This window comes from Myotis daubentonii, chromosome 7, assembly GCF_963259705.1.
Source record: "Myotis daubentonii chromosome 7, mMyoDau2.1, whole genome shotgun sequence".
NCBI classification, from domain to species: Eukaryota; Metazoa; Chordata; class Mammalia; order Chiroptera; family Vespertilionidae; genus Myotis; species Myotis daubentonii.
In genome coordinates, this window is record NC_081846.1 from 80,655,648 (window position 1) to 80,673,839 (window position 18,192).

Consider the following 18,192-nt stretch of genomic DNA (forward strand, 5'->3'; position numbering starts at 1 on the left):
TTCTTTTTGTGAATAAACAATATTCCATTGTGTGGATATACATTTAGATATACATCAGTTGATAAACACTTGGGTTGTTTCTACTTTTTGGCTATTAGGAACAGTGCTGCTATAAACATTGCATGCACAAGTTTTTGTGTGTTCATATGGTTCCATTTCTATTAGATGGTCATCAAGGAATGAAATTGCTGAGTCATATGGTAACTCTGGTTAATGTTTTGAGGAAGCACCAAACCTTGCTAAGCAGCTGCAACATGGTACATCTCACAGACAATGTATGTGGATTCCAATTTCTCCATACCCTTGTCAACATTTGTTATCATCTGTCTTTTTTATTATAGTCATCCTAGTGGGTAGAAGACGGTAACTCATTGTGGTTTTTATATACATTTTGCTGATGGCTAATGATGTTGAGCATTTTTCATGTTCTTATTTGGCCATAGCACTTGAATTCCAAAGTAAGTGGTCATCTCACTGTCCTGACTCTCCTCGTTGGGAACACAGGAGCTCTGGCAAGTTACCAACTCCTGGACAGGTCCTGCCCAGGACAAAGGCTCAAATGCCAGTCGAAGGCTGCAGAAGAAAAACCAGACTCTTTCACGGAATCCAAAGCTCTTCACTATTAGGCTTGGATTTGCTTTTGCCTCCTCAACCCATCTTTTCTCTATGTGAACACCCAACTCCAACAGAACAGATCTATTTATTGTCCCCTGGAATATATCACTTGTTTCCTTCTTCAGCTTGGTAGCCAGTGGGAATCTCAGCTCAAAAACTTAAGAGTGTGAGAAACGTCACATGTTTTCATTTTCTATCAATAAACAAGTTGTACCCTAATTACTTTCCTACAAGACTGGTGAGAAATTTGGCCTCCATTATTCTGAGGACTCTTCCCAATCCTGGAAAGATGTCAAAGTTTGGGAACTTACACATTGTCAAAACATGGAGGTGGAGGAGATGGAATATGATGGAATTTACCCCGAAAGTAACCACTCTCCTGGTTCTCCTGGCCCCTCCAGTTCTGGTGCTTCTTCTAGGCACCGCAGTCTCCACCAGGCTGCAATCCCTGTGCCTGGAAACTGCCATTCCTCCAAGCAACACCCCCCAACACACACACACACACACACACACACACACACACACACACACACACACAGTTCTGTTGTAGGACTATACTCATGGAAACTACAATTCCTCACACCAAGGAGAACTTGCCTCCATTCACATTCCTTCCCCACATTTGAGAAGCCCCATGAGGGTGTTTCACATATGGATCTGGGCTGTCCTTGGAGCCACTCCAGCCTTGCTGCTAACCTCACTTGTTGCCAGCCTCCTAGGGCTCCATGCTTTCCAGCTGCCTCTCTGGGGTACACCGGCCTGACACACTACACGAGCACCTATTGTGTGCCTTCTGCTCACATTGCTCGTGGTGCTAGGTCCTTGGACACTTCTTCATGTCCCAGTCTCCCCCAATCAGTGCTGCTACCTGTAAAATGGGTCCACAGCTCAGACACCTGTGCTCACCACGCTTGCAGAGATGGCAGTGGAATGACTTGGTGTCATATTATTTGACATTCCTCTTTCTAGGGCTCTGCATGAACCCTAGAGAACAATCTGAGGGGCATATACCATGCTTTACTCAAAACTATTCCTTCTGGTTACCATATCGTCCAACAGTTGCGCACTGGATCTATACCAAAAGAAATAGCACGTTCACACAAAAAAATTATACATGAATGTATATAGTAGCTTATTTATAATAGCCCAAGAAAGTAGAAAAAAAACAAATTGATGACCTAATCAACAGATGAATAAAAAGATTGTACTATGTTCATACAATGGAATATTACTCAGCTATAAGAAGCGCTAATACAAACTACAACATGGATGAACCTTGAAAACATTGTTAAGTGAAAGAAGCCAGACACAAAAGGTCACATATTGTCCAACTGCATATATATGAAATGTCCAGAATAGGCAAACCCAGAGACACAAAGTAAGTTAGTGTCAGCTAGGGCTGGGGGACTGGGGCGATTATAGCGTGATGGTTAAAGGGTACATGTTTTCTTTGGGGGATGATGAAAAACTTTTAAATTTCATTGTGGTTATGGTTATACAATTCTGTGAATATATAAAGAACCATTGAATTGTGACTATAAATGAGTGAAATGTATCATATGTAAATTATATCCCAATAAAGCTATTAAAAAATAACCTTCCTTCCCTATCTCCTTAACCCATTGTCTGTAGACCCAGTTGGATGCTTGTCCGCTATCAGGGTAGTTCCTTCCCAGAAGCCCCTCCATCCTTTGCAAAGTGAAACCTGCTGGACATTCTAAACATACCCATTCACTTCTATAGTAAATTTGCAATAGGTATATCATATAGGCTGACTTCTGGGATCGCCATTACAAGCGTTTGCTGCTATGTATGCTCCTAGCTACCAAACAGTGTTTGAACTCTTACTCTAGTTTGAAAAGAAATTAGTATCTGAGAGTCTTGAATTCTGCTGCTTCTTTAGCTCTGAAGTTGCTGATGAGTGAGATATTTTCTGAGGACACCTTCCCCAAGCATCATCAACCTCAATCCATTTCTTCACCTGTGTCTCACTCGTGCCTGAAGTGTGACCACAGGTGCGTTAAATGCATATCCTCCCACGTGCCCTCGTGTGGAGACACTGAGTTGCTTCCACACTGTAGCCATCTAAGCCCAATCCATTTATTATGATATTTCATGTTTGTTTACATTTCCAACACTGGGCACGGATCAGCTGTTAACAGGGGAAGTTTAATATTATTGCACAGGACATGTGTCTGTGCCACCCAGTAAGGACTCCCTTTTCCAATCACAGTGGAGAGGTTGGAAGATGGAGGAAGAGGGTGAAAGATGTCATTGGATCACCACCGTGAAGGAGGCTGATCTTACAAAAGGAGCTGAAGGAGATTGTGGCTGGAAGGAACGGAGACACCAAGTACTGAGGCCAGAGGAAGTGAGCGGTGCCTTGTGAAAAGCCAATTTCATGAATTACTAAAGCATTCAGCCAGGATTCACACAAGGAAATTAGAAGGAAGCAAAATGGAGCGAAACAAAGCCTTTTGTAGAATCAATTGATAAGATCTCGTAGCTAAAGTGTGCACTGTGAGCAGGTGCTCAGGCCAGGACAAACTACAAGCTACCCCCTCCAGCCTGCTCACCGGGAAGGCCAGTGCCAGGCCTGCCCCTCCCCCGACTCAGGCCTTCAGTGGCATCAAGTGAAGATCGAAGGAAACCCAGGGGGCCCAATGGCACAGGGCCACTCCCAGACCTGGATGGAGCCGCTCCCACCGTTTCTCAGAGGAAGAGCCATCTTCCATTCACGGAATGGTTTGTTGTTGTTACTGTTTTGGTTACTCCTCACCCAAGGATATTTTTCCATTGATTTTTAGAGAGAGTAGAAGGAAGAGGGAGAGACACCGAGAGAGAAACATCGATCTGAGAAAGACACATTGATTGGTTGCCACCCACACATGCTCTGACCAGGACCAGGATCGAGCCTGCAACCGAGGGACGTGCCCGTGACCAAAATAGAACCTGAGACCCTTCAGTCCTCAGGCTGATGCTCTATCCACTGAGCACAACTGGGTAGGGCAGGTTTTTAAATATATATATTTTTTTGTTGATTCCAGAGAGGATGGGAGAGGGAGAGAGATAGAAACACTGGGTAAGAGGGGGAGTGGGGAGGAAGGCTAGAGCACTGGAAGCTGAAATTCCCAAACAGGAAGGAGAATTCATCCTTACCAAGGGAAATCCAAGCCAGAGGTTGAAAGAGCTAGGAACAAACGTCACATGACTTCAGAAATACACAACAGGCACAGACCCCGAGGGAAAGGGCAGGGATCAGAAGCTGAAGGCCACTTGTGTTGTCTGGAGCATCTCTCCTTGAAGGTCACTGGCACTCCAGGGGCAGCACCAGAGAGGCAAGCCCCAGGCAGGAGCTCCTGGAAGAAAGGTCAGGGCTGCGAAATGTTCCTTCAAACTGTGCGCTGGCGGGTTGGGGAGCCCAGAGCGGCTCCGTGAGCTGTGGCGCTGCTGCTCTGCAATCCCCACGGCGGCTGGAGGTCACACAGACGGCTGCAAGGAGCAGGCAGGCTGAGTTCCAGTGCAGGTTTTTAGTCTGACACTTAACATATTAATAATACATCGCAACAGCCTCACATAACAGCAGAGCTACTGACCCCATAGCTCCAAGGCCAGGTTCAGAGAGTCAGGTTCCAGGAGTGATGTTCGCTTGCCTTCCACTTGACTGTATGTGACCTGTGTCCCGTAGCATCTCCCCAGGTGACAATCCACTTTCAGGAGGGCAAACCCACGCCCTTCCTGTGCCGGGGGATGGGGGCGTTGCAGGAGTAGGGCAGGCAGGCGTTTGTGGTCTTCTGAGGAAACCCATCCGATTTTTAGTGGACCGGCTTCAGACATAGATTCACAAAAGTACTGGCACCCCGATACTGGACCAGCAAAGACCACGGAATAAACTACACTCAGGAAGAAAGAATAGGTAATTGCAGAAATCCCAGGGCAAAGGAGATTTGCAAAACCAAAGGATAGGACAGGGCCTGACAGGGGGAAACCACTGTGAAATGCTCATGTTAGGAAAGCCGGGGGCCAGGCCCCTGCTTTCCCTGGAGCTTTTCTGTGCAGCCCATGCAGCCCACCAGCTGCCAGTGATGGGCAAAGGGCTGCAGATGGGTTCTGGCGGACAACACCCGATAACGGGCCTGAGGCCCCAGGCCCGGCTTGGTAGAGGCCTGAAGTCGCCGACACCAGTCCACACAGGCAGAGGAGATGGCTGAGGCTTCTGAGGTTTCACTAGTTCCATCCTCTCACAAGTGACAACTTTTACTGAAAACTCTTCCAGTGCCTAACGCTAACCTCCCCATTTCCCATGAGCCCGCATTCTGTTACAGCTCATCACACAATAGCTCAGGAGCAACGGCCAAGCCTTCCCTTGAGCACAGTTTAGTTAGGTTCCTCTGAGCCTCTTCTTGACTAGACCTCAAGCTTGGCTTTCATGCCCTTTCTTGGTGAGCCCAGTTTTAGCAAGAATCCCGCCAAGTCATCCCAATCCTTGATATCTGGTGAAGTTCCTCGTCTCCATCCCGATGTCTAAGTCCTTGGCCTAACTTTGGCAAGAATCCTATTGGGCCAATTTAACCAAAATCTTCCTACCTTTGGTGTCTCCTCTTAGTAATTTTCCACCCAGCACCCTCCTCGTTCTGCTCCCTGGCTACAAATCTCACCAGTCCTGGTGTATTCAGAGTGGAGCTCAATCCCTCTCCCCTACTGCAATAGAGTTCACTCCTATTACAATTACAGTTGTTTTCCATAAAGTCTTCATGACCATTATAACAAGTGTCCAGCAAATAATTTTTCTATTACTGTAGCTCCTAGCATATTCTTTTCCAAAAGTGCTCCTTCTTCAGGAAAGATAGTGGGCAGCCCTGTAGCTTCCTCAGCTTCAATGTAAACAGTGTAATGACCAGCACACTTCACACCGACCCTCTTCCCTGCCCACCACAAAGTCTGTCTCTTCTGCCGGAGGATCCGAGGGTTTGCTGATTCATGGGAATGGTACTAAACAATCTGAATGCTTCCTTGGGAAGTTAAGTGGAAAAGCCAGTTGTACAATATGTATGTAAAATTACTTTCACTGGAATGCCTTGGAATTAAATTAGCAAGGCTTTCTTTAATTAATTTGGTACAGAAGTCTATTGTGAGGAGCTGCTGGGATAATGCTGCTGCTAGATAAGAGAGTGGAACAGCTGCCATTCAAGTGTTTGAAAGCCTGAGTTTTACAGTTTGCAGGAGCCCCTCCCACCATCGGTTACCTGGCAACTCACAAACTGCTCCATTGCAGAAGGAAGTCAAAAGGATGGCTCCCTGGAGGCTTTCATCAGTTGTAAATAAGACTATTATGCAGATAAGTTGAATGTGAACGGCAGCGGGTTTTGTAAGCCTCCTAAAAGAGTCAGAGATTTCAGCAAAATAAATGAAGGAATAAAGTGAAAGAGATTCAATAAAGTACAAAGTCTTGCCTTTACCGGGCTGGGAAATACTTGGGATCTGAAAATCCATTTTCTTTTTAAAAGTGAATTTTTTTTACTTCTTAGCAGGGAGGGAAGTAATCACTCTCAACCCTAATCCCACTTTCCTGCACTCTGCCAGCCCTTCCCAGAGTCCCTGCACAGATGCAGCACCCAGCCATGGTGGAGGGGTGGGGAATACATCACTGTACCAAAACTTCAGCCCAGGATCCAGCTCTCTTCAAAGATACTTTGCAATTTGCAAGATTTTCCTCAAAATATGCTTTCTGTCATAGGAAAGTTTTCAAAATACCTTCAAGGATATTTCAGCATACACTTTGCTTTTGTAGGGGATGGCCAACTTTTTCTCTATCCTCTTAAGTTTAGTGCTCAGGGGCCTGTGAATTAAAATGACACCAGATATGAATTTATTAATTTTTAATTTCCAATACATGGGTCATCAAAGAAGGAAGTGAATACCCAAATGGGCAGGGAGATTTGAGTTCATATACTGATGGGGTTCAGGATACGCTACCCCAAAATAGGGCACCTTGGCATATTGAATATTTCAAGCTGAAGGTATTTGAGGAAGGGCTTTCTGACCTTCCCCTGAATCAGGTCATAAAACCCTCACGTGAGAGGTGCCCTAAACAGGAAGAAGGAACAGCCTCTTCTCCAAGACACCTGAGAGGAATCGGAAAGAACAGGCCTTGCTGTCCCTCCCCCCCCCCCCCCCCCAATGAACCACACTTAGCTCGTGTCCTCTTTTGTCCTGTCACATTTTCCCATGACTTTCCACTCGCCATCGAATCCAGAAACTCTCAGGTTTAACCACTTCTTTGGGTCTTCGTTTCCTTATGAAGTGTCCCATGTCACCTACAATGTACGTTAATTAAATGTGTATGCTTTTCTCTTGTTAGTTTGTCTTTTGTTTTGTTAACAGTGAACAGCAGCAGCTGTTAGACCTTGGTCCTTGAGTTTTGGCTAAGAAAGAATTCAGAGCCAAGACTCAAATACAAGCAAAATTTTTATTTAGAACGTTATGGGGTAGAGCTGAGTCCTTTGTCTTGAGGGTTGTTATCTGGAGGTCTCAGGGAAGATCTCCATAGACCAGTGGTTCTCAACCTTGGCTGCACATTAGAATCACCTGGGAATCTTTTTAAAATCCTGATTTCTGGGCCTCATCCTCTGGAAATTCTGTTTCTTTGTTACTAATGTTGTGTCCCCACCCCATAACAAAGAAACAGAATTTCCGGAGGATGAGGCCCAGAAATCAGGATTTTAAAAAGATTCCCAGGTGATTCTAATGTGCAGCCAAGGTTGAGAACCACTGCCATAAACTATGCATCAGCTTCCCAGGTGTTTCCTTTCAGGGTCTGGGTCTCCACTTGAAAGGGCGAGGGTACGCCCTCCATCTTGCCCTAGATCCTCCATTTTTGGGCAGCAGCCATTAGCCATGTGCTCAGCAAGGAGCTTCTTCCCGAAAGCCCAAGCCTCTGCTAGCCACACCTAGGATTTCTTTAAACTAACCAATGACAATCAAGGGAAGTGCACGCCATAGACACAACCACTTCCTGTGTAACAAGACCCCGACTTGCACCTGGCCAATCGGCAGGGCCCACAGTCCTCTCTCCTCCCCTTACTCCAACCCCCCTATAAAACCCCTCTTCCCACAGGGCTCTCTCTCTCTCTCTCTCTCTCTGCCCCCTGCTGCTGCGTCGGCGGGTGTGGTGGACGGAGAGTTCAAGCTAGCTCGAATAAAGACTCTTCCTGCTTTTGCATCGGACTCAGCTGGCTCCCTGGTGGTCTTTTGGGGATCCTGAAATCTGGGCATAACACACTGATGGTCAACACATGGCTGGAGGTCATTAGTCACCGCAGCTGGTCCTAATGTCTGCTAAGGCCTCCCCGCCTGGCCTTGCTGCTTTTCTGGGCCTAGACCAGAGGTTCTCAACCTGTGGGTCGCGACCCCTTTGGCGGTTGAACGACCCTTTCACAGGGGTCGCCTAAGACCATCCTGCATATCAGATATTTACATTACGATTCATAACAGTCACAACGAAAATAATTTTATGGTTGGGGTCACAACATGAGGAACTGTATTTAAAGGGCCATAAGGTTAAGAACCACTGGCCTAGACCTAAAACATAACTGAGGCTTAGATGTTATCTCTAGTTTGAACAAAACTCTGTCTCTGTGGTCAACAGACCTGAGGCTTTGTTCTTAAGATCATTTGATGCAGGTCAGAACTTCATTGTCCTGAGGACTTAATGCTTAAGGGGGTGGTCATGCAAGGGCTTGTATGGGAGTCAGATGAGGCCATTCTCTGCCCCTCTTATTCCTCCTCGAAGGGGTCTACAGCATGACTAGTGACATATAGGGGGAGGAAAGGTCAGGGGAGGGTCCGAACCCCGTGACCAGCAGTATGAGAGGTCAGGGGGGTCTAAACTGCATGATTAGCAATATGTTGAGGGAGGAAAGGTCACCCTGGGGGTCGAGGTCCCACCCCAGTTTTGCCAGTTGCTAAGTGCCTTACGGGGCTTTCCGCCCTGGTGACCTTCAGGACCTGGCTTCTGGTTCCTACTCTGCTTGTGCCTGCCTAGCTGCCTGCTGGAGCTCCAGGGGCTCCCGCTGAGAATGTAGAAGGGTAGAGGGAAGATACTTTCCTCCCCACAATGCCCTCGAAAAGGAAATGGGGAGGGGCAGAGAAGCACTTTGGGAGAACAAATGACTTCTTAGAAGGGGCGAGGAGAAAAGACACTTGCGGAAACACAAATGGCCTTTTTGAAAAGATCAATGAGCTCTTAGGAGAATATGAGAGTTTTGTGACAATGTCTGTCTGGGTGCGATGCCCCTTCTCTCTGAGAAGAGATCAGAGTTGCTCCCTGGGAGGGGATTGATGACAGTGAAGTCCTTTTGGGAGGCCCTGTCTTTAAGCAGATAAGGGATTTCTGGAACTCAAATGCCTTCAGCTCAAAATAATGCTTTCGCCAAAGTGGCATAGTTTGGCTTGACATATCCTGATCCCCTTCACTTTAGAAAGATTTTTTCCTATTTTCGCCAAGTTAATATTTGCTCCATTTTGTATATTACTTCCAATTTTTTAACATCAATTACTAAAAAGTCTTCCAATGAACTGTGACTTTCATTCTCTGTGTTGAATGTGCTGGAAAGGGAGGACTCCGGGATGCTGGATCTGTGAGGAACCTCAGAAAACATCTAGCCCAGAGGTTTTCCAAAGTTTTGCCTGGGCCACTGTGTTCCAATGAGGGCTAATGTGGTCAGCCACTCTGCAAAGCAAACAAATGGCTCTGGACGAAGCTGGAGTCTAGGGTAGGGGCTGAGAGGGAGTCCCTCACCCTTTCATCACTACCAAAGACAGGTTGGCACCACCGAGTAGGTTGCAAACCATTGATCTAGTGCAGGGATTGGCAAGCTTTTCTGTGAAGGGAAGATGAAAATATTTTATTTAGGCTTTACTGGCCAAGAGGCAACATTGAGGATATTATGTAAGTACTTATATATAACTATTTAAAACATAACCATGTGCAAATGTAAAAATCATTCTTAGGTCATAGATCATACAAAAAAATAGGTGGAACAAAAAACCAACATTGCACCATTTCACTCATATGGGTACCTAGAGGACTTGAAATTATTGAGACAGAAAGTAGAATGATAGTTTCCAGGGGCTGGGAGGAAGGAGGTGTAAAACAAAAAAACAGATAAAATGGAGTCACTTTTGCTAAGTCACGTCAACAAACCAAAACTTAATACCTAACCCAACTGCAGTTTCAGCCTCTCCCAGGAGGGGAATGTTAAATCAGTCAGCCTGGAATTCCCTGCTCAGCACCCGTGAGGTCATCTGCCTGATAAGACCCCTGCCTTCCACTAAGGAAGGTGACCTTGCCTGAGATGATCCACTTGTTTAACTCGCTTGTCCCGCCCTCTTTCCTCCTGTAAACACTTCCCACTTCGTACAGCCCCTCAGATCATTCTTCTAGTTCAGTGGTTCTCAACCTTCCTAATGCCGCGACCCTTTAATACAGTTCCTCATGTTGTGGTGACCCCCAATTTCATTGTTACAAATTGAACATAATTAAAGCATAGTGATTAATCACAAAAACAATGTGTAATTATATATGTGTTTTCCGATGGTCTTAGGCGACCCCTGTGAAAGGGTCATTCGACCCCCAAAGGGGTCGCGACCCACAGGTTGAGAACCGCTGTTCTAGTTGCTAAATGGGAGACTGCCCGACTCATGAATCTCTTCATAAAGCTAATTAGATCTTTAGATTTATTTAGTTGCAGTCTGCTCTTTAACAGCAGGAATGGAGAGTTATTGTTTAATGGGCATCACTTTTTAGTTTTGCAAAGATGAAGAGTTCTGGAGATGGATGGTGGTCATAGTTGTACAACAATATGAATGTACTTAATTCCACTAAACTGTAGTACACTTGACTAAGATGGTAAATTTTTCCCGGCTGGTGTGGCTCAGGGGTTGAGTGTTGATCAAACTAGGAGGTCATGGTTTGATTCCTACTCAGGGCACATGCCCAGGTTGTGGGCTGACCCCCAGGAGGAGGCCTGCAGGAGGCAACCGATGTTCCTATCTCTCTCTCCCTCTCCCTTCATCTCTCTGAAATCAATAAAAACATGTTGTTTTTTTAAAGATGGTAAATTTTATGTTATGTGTATTTTACCACAATTTTAGAAAGGGGAGGGATATCAGGAAGGGAAGCCGCTGGACTTGGTTATGCCAGCAGTGACCCGGCTGCTGTAGCCATGGTGCGCCTATATGGCGGCCTTGCCTGGGCGGGGCCAACTCGCCGAGATGGCCCAGTGGGAAGAGAGACCTGTTCCTGGAAGGCTCGTCAGGCTGCCGACATAAGCAGCCTGGAGAAACTCTGCTTCCTGCCTTTGTATTGTTTAAACTTGTTGAGTCAGACTTTTCGTTATTGGAAAGGGAAAGCATCAAAGCTGACACAGCATTCAATACGGGCTTGCCAGTATTACTTCATATCAGCTCCTCGGGCCTCTTCCCACGGTCTCTTTCCTGGCTGTTTACCTGCACTTTGGACAGCTACCTCCCTAATACCCTCCTTTGACCTGCTGCCTGTTCATACGTATTGTTTCCTCTCCCACTTCTGGAAACTTTACCCCCACTTCCTTGCTAAAATCTCCTTGCACAAGGGGCCTCTTTGACACAGTTCTGGCAACAAACTTCAGGCCGACCCAATCAACACCTTTCCTAGGGCTTTGACTGAAACTCTCAGAGAGGCTCTCGTCTCCTGGAGTTTCTAGGCACGTTCAGCCCACAAGCCAGAAGCTGCTGGTGACGACCAGCTCCCCTCCGCCTGGCCAGTCTGACAGCTGCCTGCCAGATTCGCCAGATCCCATCTCCCCAGAGTGACTTACAACAGTCCTTACTGGCCTCTGGGAGCTCTACCAGCCCAGAGCCCCGCCCAGTAAAGTCCTGCTAGAGGCCTCCCTACTGGGAAGTAGAAGTGGAAAAGCGGAAACAGGTCCGATTCTGCACCTAAGTTAGTGTGCCTGGAGGGTGAGAACAAGCGGTGGCCTCCCTCCTCTCCATCCACTTCTCCCCAATTCCCTCAGGCTCGTGTCCCCCATTAGTCACCGTTAGGGACGGAAGTCTAGCACCAGGCCTCAGGTACGCGGCTAGGAGTTCTGACGCTTCTGTCTGTCCCTCACAGATGGTCTTTAAACCTAGTGTCTATCCTCAACTAGATTGTACAGGAGGACAATGAAGACAGACAAAAGCTGGGGGTGTTCTACTCCGCCCAGCCCATCCCACCCCTCATTCTTGTTCACTGATCCTACCTGGAGGCAGTCCTAAGATTGCCCCCGCTCAGCACAGCGCCCAGGCCTCCCACCCAAAGGCTTCCCACAGGCCTCAAGGATATGACAACTCCACGCCTTTTAGTACAAATGAGTGGAATGAGGATGAATTTTTACTTGAAGCTATAAGTTTAACATAAATGTTCCCTAAGGAATTACCAGTCTCAAGTCAAGAATAACTGAGAGCTTAGGAAGAAATTTCACATTGACTGTGATTCTTTCATCGAGTTCATTAAAATCAGCATAGCCATTTACCAACCCCGTTGATTCCATCCTCAGAGAAATAAGGAGAGGATTAAAAAGAAGAAGGAAAAAAAGTCCTAAACTCAAGATAAAATGAGATTATCAGCTTTTCACAAAGGGTTCCCCTCTGAGTGTCCCTTGCGTCAGTCCGGGCTGCTGAGATGTATTGAAAGAAATGCTCATGAAGGATAAAGGAGAGAGAGAGATAGAGTTGGGGTACCTTCAGATCTCAGCGAAGGTCTGACACCCATAAACAGAGGGAGGGGAGGAGGGGCAGGGAGCATCACACTGCAGGGCAGTTCTGAGAAAGCCCCAGCCAGGCTGGTACCGGGCCCTGGGGCAAAGACTGCCCACGGAAGGGCCCTGCACAGGGCAGGAGCAGCCCAGCTCCGGCCTGCACCATGGGGCCATGGGGCCGCATGGCCTCAGCAGGAGCCCAACTGCAGCAGCTGATGACTGTCCTCCAGCTACCTCCCCACGGCGGGTTGTCTTGAAGGCAGGGCCGGATGCCACACCTCCATGGCCATCAAGACGCCCACAACACCTCTGCCTCCCTGAGTCCCAGCAGCAATCCTAGCCTTCCCCCTCCCTAGTTACCTTCCATTATAAATCATCAGCAAGGAGATGCAGGGCACCCATAAAGGCAAATTCATTCAGCCTTTATCACGACCTACCTCCATATGGGGATACAACTATAAATCAGGTCTGTGGCCCAAGAACCCCAATGTGTAGGCCAGGGGTTCTCAATGTTGGCTGCCCAGCAGAATGAGCTGAGAGCTTTAAAAGAAGGGCCAGGGGACTGTGGCCGCAGGCAAATCCAGCCCACAACTGGTTTCTGTATGTCCCACAAGCCAAGGAAGAGGCCTACATTTTTTAATGCTTAAAGATTTTTTAAAAGATTTCATAACTGAAGATTATATAAAATTCAAATTTCAGTGCCCATGAAGTTTTATTGGAGCACAGCCATGCTCATTCATTTATATGTCACCTATGGCTGATTTCACATATAATGGCAGAGTTGAGTACAGCAACAGAAACTGTATGGCCCACAGGCCACAAATATTTACTGTGTTGCCGTTTATTAATGAAGTTCGCCAGCCCCTGAGCGAAGGCAGTAAACACGTCCATGGGATTTTGCTACTAGAGCTTACTTAAGGGGATACTGGTTAGAACGGGTTCTGAGACACCTAGAACAGGTGCAGAGCCAGACTGCATGATGGGCCCCCAGGTTCCTGCCACAGCGAGTCTCTGACAAGTACTGACTCCTACTGACCAAGCCCAGAGAGAGGAAAGAACATATTGGCAATCCTCTTCGTTGCCCGCACGTGAAGGAAAGTCTAGTCTTTTAACGAATTAGAGTAGAAAATACTCTGGACTAGCTCCGGAAGTGAATGTGTGTATCACTCACTTCTCCAAATAACACATCCTTCCTTGTGCCTAGACCCGGCCTTCAGAGCAGCTTCCAACCCTAACCTCACCCCCTCTGCCGACTCCTTCTGCCAGGCCTCCCTGCTCGGTTCTATCTGAAACATGGATTCTGCAAAGAATCTTTGATAATATGTCATGCTGACAGAGCTTTAAAATCACAGTCACAATTTATCAGCAAGACAAAACAGAAGGGAGAGTCTTGCTTTGGTTTAAATCAGATATGGATCGAGCCCGCAAGAATATTGTCTAGTTGAAAAGATAGGCAATGCACACAAACAATAAACGTACTTGTCACAGAAACTTAAAATTCACCACATGGGAATCCGACCTCACACTAACTTGGAGTGAAGGGTGCTGATGAGAGAAGACGAGAAGACGCGGTTCCGCGCCCTCTGGGTTTTTCTGAGTTCTGGAAAAGGACCTTCAGGTCGCGCTGTTATTGTCTCCAAGGCTACAGCCCGAAGAGTCCCTTTCCCACCATAACTGCCACCCGGGTTCCTTTGTTCTCCCAGCAAATGCTTTGCACTCCCCTCCGCTGCCGTCTGCTTTTTCTCCTGGTGACAGCGCATGGCCCCCTTGGTAGAGAACTGCTTTGTGTTTCTGTTTCAGTGATGATATTTTTAATATTTCCTTTTCCAGTGGTAATAAGAAAACTTCTCTTTAATAGCAATAATCAGCAAGCGAAAGATTTCCACAGAGTACGAGGTTCCTTGTTAACATAGTGTTTCTCAAACCAGAGTGTGACCCTACATTCTTTTCTTTAAAACTTATGTTAAAATGTACCCAACGTGAAGTTCTACAGTCCGTGGCTCAGGACGTTTCTGTAGTCAAAGAGGCCCAGCCCACCTGGCTGGGTAGCTCAGCTGGTTAGAGCATTGATATGCCAAGGTTGCGGGTTTTATTTCCGGTCAGGGCACGTACAAGAAGCAACCAATGAGTGTATAAGTAAGTGGAACAACAGATCTCTCTCTCTCTCTCTCTCTCTCTCTATCTCTATCTCTCTTTCTCTCTCTCTCAAATCAATTAAAAAACAAAACAAAACAAACAAACAAACAAAAAAACTCCGAGGCCCAGCCTATGGAAAGGGGGCTGTAGGTTCTGTTTCCAGAACTAAGACAAAGTAGAAAATGGCAGCGCTGCAGAAGAAGCAATGAAGGAACAAAGGAGAGTACTTGCCGCGGGCTGCCTCTGCGCCAGGCACCGTCCTGCCACTTCCAATGTTAGGTTTGTTCCTCTCGGCTCCAGGTGGTGGACACATTATGTTCATTTATGATGAGAAAGCAAAGGCACAGAGAGCTGAAGGCACTCAGCTCGCCAGGGTCTAGGGCAGCCGTGGGCAAACTACGGTCCGCGGGCCGGATCCGGCCCGTTTGAAATGAATAAAACTAAAAAAAAAAAGACCGTACCCTTTTATGTAATGATGTTTACTTTGAATTTATATTAGTTCACACAAACACTCCACCCATGCTTTTGTTCCGGCCCTCCGGTCCAGTTTAAGAACCCATTGTGGCCCTCGAGTCAAAAAGTTTGCCCACCCCTGGTCTAGGGCCAGTACCCACCCAGCGCCCATGTTTCACATAACTGCACCCCAACCCCCCAACCCCCTCCTGTTAGGGCACTGCTGGTGGCAGTCAGAAAAAGAGGCCTGCTGCTCCCTAAGGAGTCAGGGAGGCTTCATGGATTGTGGATGATGAAGGGGGTACAGGCTGGTTACAGATGGTTAGGAATTAGGGGGAAACATTTGTGATGAATGCTTCCCTAATGTGAATGGGACCCCTCTCCCCAGTGCTTATAACCACTCTCTACTCACCCAGGTGATAGGTGGGCACACAGGTGATAGGTGGGCATTCAGGTGATAGGGGGCACCCAGGTAATAGGGGGCCCCCAGGTGATAGGTGGGCACTCAGGTGATAGGTGGGCACCCAGGTGAGAGGTGGACACCCAGGTGACAGGTGGCAGTGCCAGCATGGCCAGACTAGAGCTGACAGATGCATGGAGATCTCATTCGAGAACAGCTTAGGGGCCTGCCCCTGGCCTTTCCAGTTTCCTGAGCTGGTAGCTTTCCTTTTTTGGTTTTCATACTTGAGCTTAGAATTTTCTTATTTGCACTAAAAGAGCACGGAGAACGCAGCCCAAAGCAACCGGTTATGATAGGAAATTCCAATCCGAGACCTTGGCACAAACTGGGCTTCTTCTCCTTCCGCTGGCAATTGATACCAAAGAAAGTTGCTTTGGGCAAGGCAAGGAGAATGTCAGGAGCTGCCAGGATGTCCTCGCAGTGGCGGGAAGATGACTAGCAGACACCCTTCCCTAGGCTTCTGGAAGCCCTCCTGCCAGTGGGGTCTAGCCAAGTCCCCTCCCAGGCCCTCTCAGGGCAGCCACATCCTGGCAAGCAGCTGCAAAGCCAGCCAGGCAGATGCTTAATTTGGTATTTGCATAATTTCTCTCATTAATGAAAGGAAATGATACGCCCTCGGGGAATATTTTCAGAAACGGTTAAGAGAACAAAGCACTTAATGGGTTTTACTGAGGGAAGGAATCAAGATGGAGAACCCACATCTTTTCCATGCGCTGGTTCTCAAAGTCCGGTCCCTGAGTCAGAGCGTCAGCGAGACCTGGGAATTCGCTAGAAATGCAAATCCGCAGGCCCCAGAAGCCTGTTGTAAGAAGCCCTGCAGAGGCTGTGATGTCCATTTTAATGCACTTGAGAAGCACAAGAAAAGAGTGTTAGAACTGTGGTTCACGTCTTTCCAGAAAAGTTCTCTGGTTTGTGATGCTCTGTTTGAACATAATCTAATTCTGCACCAAAGACAAACCTTGTCACACTTCACAGAAGGCAGGGGTAAGGCTCCTTATCACCAGGGAGCAAAGATGTCCAGCAAACATTCTCCTTGGCCACGCTCTCGTTCCATCCAATATCGCCCTTGCATAAAACAGACGCAGCCCAGGAATGTCACCGCCCAAGGCGCACACTCTGCACTCTGTCTGTCATTCAAAAGCAGGCCTGTCAGTCACTTACACTTTAGGTCAAATCAGACATCCCCTCCCCCTGGTGTCAGGAACAATTAAAAATCTCAGTGCGTACCTAGCAAAAAATGAAAAAGCACATTATTCTTCCAGTAGGCTGTGCAGGAAATGGAATTTGGATGGGAGAGGAAAGAAAAGATGAAAACTGGGAAGGACTTTTCAATTCTGAAGTTGAGAAAAATTATTTTTTTAATTCCTTCCTTTGCTGTTTGTCATCAACCCTCAACGCCTCAGTCGAAGGGGCTTTGGGAGGGTAGCCCAGGGGAGCCTAATGATGTGCAAGGTGAAAACTAAGGTGGGGTCTAACTTAGGGTGTCAGGACTTTGAGGGAAGCCACAAACCCGGGTCCCCCAGAGCAGGATGGGGCTCGCCCTGCACCTCTTCTCGATGGAGCAGTGAGGGACTCCTCCATTCCCACGGTGTTTCCTGCGCTCCTGGGAGCAGTGCCCAGGCTGCTATGCAGACCAAAAAATAAATCCCCTCCCTTCTCTCTGAATGTGTGGTAGTAACGGCAAAAATGCATCGCCAACTGTTTTGACCAGTTGGTAGCCACATTATGGCCATTGACTTGGCACACAAATGAGATAAAATCGATTAGGAAGAAGGAAAACAGTGCATTTGAAATGCCTTGAGAAACAACCAAAGTTTAAGGATAAAAGGGGACACCCCTGATGACCCCCAGCTCCCAGTCAGTTTCCACCACTAAGTAGCCTTGGGCTGCCCATGTGCAGTTGGCACCAATTAGCAAAAGGTCAATGCAGCCATGCGTCCCCTCAGCTGGGCCGACAGCTGGCCCCTCATGGGTCCCTTCACCTTCCAATGGAGGTAAAGGTGATGTAAGCAGTCCCTTCATGGAGAAGGAGGCCCCATGTCATGAAACGCACCAAGGGGGTGTCATGGACAGGGAGCAAGCACTCCTCCCGCCTGTGACCCCTTGACTCCGTGATACAACCACCTCCTCCACCAGAGCTGAACACTCCCCACTCACAGATGGTCATCTCTGCTCGAGGTCAGCAAACTCCTCACCTCTCACTGCTTCTGTGCGAGCGCACAGGCAGAAATTGGCAATCTCCGCCTCCACAGTCTTGATGCGGCTCCCTCCCCAAATGTGTGTGGCCATGACATTCGCTGTGCACCTCCTGTCAAAAGGGCTCTGCCTCTCACTAGGGAACAGGCAGAGCTCCCTACAGCATTCCCAGGTCATTCTGGCCTTGACAGAGGCGAGGAGCCCTCCCCAAACCATTCGAGATGTAGGGTAAGATGGTGACTGTGAAGAGAGGCTAGGCTTCGAGCTGGAGTTCACAGGTAGGGATGCATCCTGCTTCCACTAGATGTGGTGCCCCTGATTCAGGGCCACAGCTGCCCATCCCCACGAGGCCTCCCTGCCCAGTGGTGGGATCCCGGCCCTCTGGCTTCTCCCAGGTCCCGGGACAGACCTCTCTGCGGGCTCTCTCTGCCCTGTCTGCAAGGATGCAAGATACTCAGACTCCAGGGTCAGCCAGAATTTTTTACAAGTTAGAGACAAAGGAACAACAAAAACAAAATAAATTAATAAATGAATGAATAAAGAAAAGAAGGA